The sequence below is a fragment of the Gekko japonicus genome, unplaced genomic scaffold (assembly GCF_001447785.1).
Source record: "Gekko japonicus isolate JY-2015 unplaced genomic scaffold, Gekko_japonicus_V1.1 scaffold538, whole genome shotgun sequence".
Taxonomy (NCBI): domain Eukaryota; kingdom Metazoa; phylum Chordata; class Lepidosauria; order Squamata; family Gekkonidae; genus Gekko; species Gekko japonicus.
The window spans coordinates 23,032-28,388 of NW_015168062.1; positions in this window are offsets into that span (position 1 = coordinate 23,032).

Below are 5,357 nucleotides of genomic sequence, written 5' to 3' on the forward strand. Positions count from 1 at the left end.
GAGTTTGAGGTGTGGAATGGAGTGAAATCCAATCAGCTTCCATATGCAAAAGACCTTGAAACGCTGGGCGGGACTGCACAAAGCAGCCAGTCAACCCAGCCAGCGTCTTCTGACTGACAGTTCTTGCGGCCAAACACTAAAGGTGTGCAAGGGGGGGGAGTTTGAGGTGTGGAATGGAGTGAAGTCCAATCAGCTTCCATATGCAAAAGACCTTGAAACGCTGGGCGGGACTGCACAAAGCAGCCAGTCAACCCAGCCAGCGTCTTCTGACTGACAGTTCTTGCGGCCAAACACTAAAGGTGTGCATTTTGAAACGTTGGAGCCCACTACGGCTTTATATATAAGGGAGAGATAATAGTGAAAATGCCACCTGCATTTAGCTGACATACCTGTGATATTAGGTATTTGGAGTTTGTTCTGAAAAATAAGTTTTTTTTCTTTTTTTTTCTTGGTGTTCCAGAATCTTGAGAACTGATAAAACTGAGGGGGAAATATGTGTGTGTGTGTGTGTGTGTGTGTGTGTATGTATGTGTGTGTGTGTGCATGTGTATATGTGTGTTTGTGCATGTGTATATGTGTGTATATGTATACTTGATTAATTTAGTGGGGGGGGAAATTAAGGGCTTAAAGTAATATGTCTGCTTAAATTTATTCAATTTTTTGTAAGAGTCATGTAAAGGGGTTTGACAGTGGTATAAGTAATTTAGTGCTTGAACTGTATGTTGTTTTATGTAATAAGGAGGGATAATTTATGTGGATACTTCGACTGGAAAAGTATTTCATTATGAGGAAATTTATTCTAGGGCTGATGCTACATTTGTTTATGTTAATGTGAAAAATAACGTGCTGAGTTGTTAGGGAAGAGAATGTTTAAATGGAAGAGAATGTTTAAATATGTTACGGAAGAGACTAGTTAAATATTATCTCAAAATATCACTTTAGGTGAGCAGATATACTTGTTGCTTTTGTTTTTGTTCTTGTCTTTTTTTGTCTGTCTATATGTTTTTGAAAATTAATAAAGAGAAATTATAAAAAAGTTGTATGTGTGAAGACATTGTCTTTAAGCTGAGCTTTTTCCAAGTCCTTTGTACATAAAGCATCATCTTAAAGCATGATGGAAGTAATCCTATTAATTGAGTGATACTAAAATGCCTTCCCACTGTGCCAGTGCCCATCAGTAACTAAACAGCTGTACCAGCTGGAATTTCCATATTGTCTGCAAAGGTAAACGCAGGTAGCATGTATTACTGTATTCAGATATTATGGTTATAAAGAAATGAGTATCTGTGGCACACTTTGTGTCTGATTTTTTAAAAATACCATCATTACTTTAATGAGAGGTCTTTAAGTGGCAGCCATCATGCAAGAACTCAGGTACAAATGGAAGCCTAGAATCACTCCAATTTTAATGAATAAATTATTATTAGACTTAGCTAAATACTAGAGTGGTCTGCTGGCTAAACAGTGTGCATCTTCAGAGTTTAATGCAATCCTATAAGATTCTTTTGGCATACCATCAAAATTCACCTCCAAGTCAGACAGGAGTGGACTGTTGTATTGTGAACAAAGGCCTTGATTTCAAATGTCCAGTTCCCAATGTCATCTTAGAATTAAATGCATCCATCATCTCATTTCAGCTTGAGGTGACATGGGGAAAACCCACAAATGAAATAGTAGCTGTGAGGGCCATATGAAACATCTTGTACATGGAGAAAGGAAAAAAACCCTGGAATAATTGCTGGCCTAATAATTGCTGGCCTATATTCTCAAATTAGCTTTTTGATGAGACCCACACACAAGTCCTGTATTTAACATAATCCCATTGTCAGCTTTTCCAGATACATGGGTTTTTTACAATGAGTCACCCAAACATCAGCACTGACATATCTCCAATAGTGATGAGGTGTTGTTCATACTTTATAGGATTAGAAAAAATATAATTAAGGGGGACATGATAGAAGTTTATACAATTAACAAGGCCACAAGGGGGGAACTGAGGGGACAAAATTCCTAGGGCCCAAGTAAACTGGAGTGCCCCTGAAGCCAGAGTCATGTTGCAATCCCAATGCATCTTGATTTATTTTTACTTCTAGTGTAGGTCTGCACTGTGACCACTAGGGGTTCAGGGAAAGCAGAGCACAATAAAGAGCACTAGCTCTGCCTTTGGCTTGCTGTGTCTTTCTGCAAAGTTTATTATGAGGAGGAAAACATTTGCATATCCTGCTAAACCCATCAACCAAGCCAGCACTGGAGCAAGGCAGACCATCCAGCATAGCTTATGGCTGCTAGAGTCATTGCCAGGCTGCAGCCTCCTAACAAGGTTGTTGTTTCTAGTGGTCTGTTTCCCTCTTTCTTTCCTTCCACCTAGCTCCACTGTTTTATTTGCTCAGCCAGATCTTCCCTGCCAGTGTGTTGTAGGAAATTTAAAAAATGGCTTCCGGTTTTGGCGATCTAATGGCAGACGTGTCTCTTGGGAGCTCCCAATGATGTGATCTGTGAGCCAGTGGATAGAGAGTGGGTGCGACTGTATGCGCCCCCCTGGAGCCCTTGCAATGGGTTCCTAGCAATGGGGTGCTGAGGATTGCCTCTCTCCCGGCATGTAGCTGGTGGATTGAGGCGTTCCAATACCCTGATGGTCTCACCGCTATGTTCCAGTATTGGACTCAGAGACACACACCGGGACAAGCGAGTGGAGGTCGAGTGCTTTACACGTTTGATGGCAAGATCTACTTGATCTACATTGAGAGTGAGTTTGGTTGAAACGAGTACCAGAGAAGTGGCTGAAAGTCCCCCCTAAAGTAAGTGAGGGGGGTGGGAACCCCCCTGAGGAAATAAAAATGGATTCAAAGCATGCCTTTTAAAGGGGAGCAGAACTGAAAGCAAAATGGGACTATAGTAAGGAACTTACAAGAGAATTACAGGTGACTGCAGACTTTAGAGACTTTTGGCAAACTTTTTAAAATGTAAACAGCTTCAAAGATGTTGCTGAAGAAGATGGAGAAAGATAAGCAAATGAAACCTAAACGTCCTTCAGGAAGTGCCAGCCCAGTGAATGCGGTCACATGACCGGATGTAACCATAGACTTCTCTAAGATTCTAACAGTAGCTTTGCGACCCCTGCTGGAGCAAATGACAACACTCAATCAAAACTTCGCTGCACGGCAACAGCAACTAGATGAGATTTTTTTAAAAAACCCCAACACAGAGCAAACAGCTGAGAATCGTAAAGAAGTGGATGCCAACACCAAAAATCTTAAAAAGCAAATGCAGGAGATGGAAAAGAAGAGAAACTCTGATGAAGCCCAGCTTTTACAGCTTCAAATGGAAAAGGCAAGCTTTACAATGAGATTTCAGGGAGTTCCTGAGATTAAAGGGGAGACTCTTAAAAAATATAGTTAAATAAATAAATAAATAAAACATATAGTTAAGGGCATGATAATTAGGAGCTGCGGTGGCTCAAGTGGTTAAGACGCTGAACTGCAGGCTGTGGAAGTTCGGTAGTTCAGCAGTACGAGACCCGAGTGTGCCGCATGACGGAGTGAGCTCTCGTCTCTAGTTCCAGCTCCTGCCAACCTAGCAGTTCGAAAGCAAGAAATTGCAAGTAGATAAATAGGTACCACTTTGGTGGGAAGGTAACAGTGTTCCGTGTGCCTTGGTGTTTAGTCATACCGGCCACATGACCACGGAAGCGTCTTCGGACAGCACTGGCTCTTCGGCTTTGGAACGGAGATGAGCACCGCAACCCTAGAGTTGGATTCGACTAGCTTTAGAGCAAGGGAACATTTACCTTTACCTTTTAACTAGGGGGGAAACTTTGGGGTGCCCCCCTTCCCTTAGTGCCCTAAGCACGTGCTTATTTTGCTCAATGGTTAATCCAGGGCTGCATGCATGGTAATGTTTTTCTGCTGTAGTGGTTAAACAGAAGTTTGAACTTCTCCCCCACCGTGTTTGTTGTTTTTTTGCCATCAAGTCACAGCTGACGTATGGCAACCCCATAGAATGTTCAAGGCAAGAGACATTCAGAGGTGGTTTGGCATTGCCTGGCTTTGTGTAGCAATCCTGGTATTCCCATCCAAATACTAGCTAGGGTCCTTCCTGCTTAGCTTCTGAGATATGATGAGAGCAGGCTAGCCTGGCTGAATTAGATTTAATGACATTTTAAGCACTATTCAGGCAGTGAGTTGTTGTTGTTGTATCGGTGGGACATCTAATACCCTTTTGTAAATGCATCTTTGCTACTGTAGACATAATCTTCATGTTATAGGACTGTCCAGGCTTTGGTATGCCCAGCCCCTCCAAACCCTGAGAAAGAGCGCTGATGAAGCGGTGAAGCATCCCTCTCCCCGCCCATTCTGAGACCTCTCCCTGCTCCTCAGACCCTCAACAAGTGACAGCAGATGGTGGCAAGACTCTGGAGGGGAGGGCAGGGCCCAACAATGACAAATGACAAGGATAATCTTTTTAGAAATATGTGAGCTAAATCAGTCCCAGTGACCCAGCACCATCTCATCCATCACCACTAAATCATCAGTTTGCCCCTGCTTTTGTGCTAGGTAAAGTACAAAGGTTAACTTAAATAGATTTCTTATTAATTGACTTACTAAAGGTTTATTGTAATATGAAGCTTTTGAGAACTACAGTCCACTTCATCAGGTGAACGAACTGTGTCCTTTATTGGTATACCGATTTATGTATGTACAAATATAAAATTACAAAATTAAACACATGGTTTGGATCAGGATCATGGGGCAGGTGAAATCTTTGTCTGGGGGGGCCATGGTGGCTCTTGGCAGCCCTAACAATTAAATGTGGTGAGGAGGAAGTCGATAGAGTGAATTTTTTCCTCCTTTCCCAAAATACTTGGGAGGTATTCAATAAACCTGATAGGAAGCAGATTCAGATTCAGGACAGATAAAATAAAGTACTTCTTACACAACACATCCTTAATGTGTGGAAATCACTGCCATGAGATGGTGAGATTGCCACTAACTTGAATGGCTTTAAAAAAGAATGGGGGAAATTAATAGAGGAAAGGTTTATAAGTGGATTTAACCCATGAAGCCTAAATGGGATCTCCCTGTTCAGAGGGATATGCTTGTGAATGCCAGTTGTTGTGGGGCAGCAGTGGGCACGAAGCTTTGGCCTCTGTGTTTCTATATGTGGGCCTTCAAGTGCATCTGGCTGGCACTGTAGAAGAAGGGATGTGTGGACTAGGACAGATCATTGGTCTCATCCAGCTCTTCCATTTGAGCAGGCAACATACAAAGCAAGGGCATTTAATATTATCGCTTCTGCATGAAGAAGCTGCCATAATTACATGGTCTTCACAGCAAGTGGTAAAACCTAAATTAGCCCTC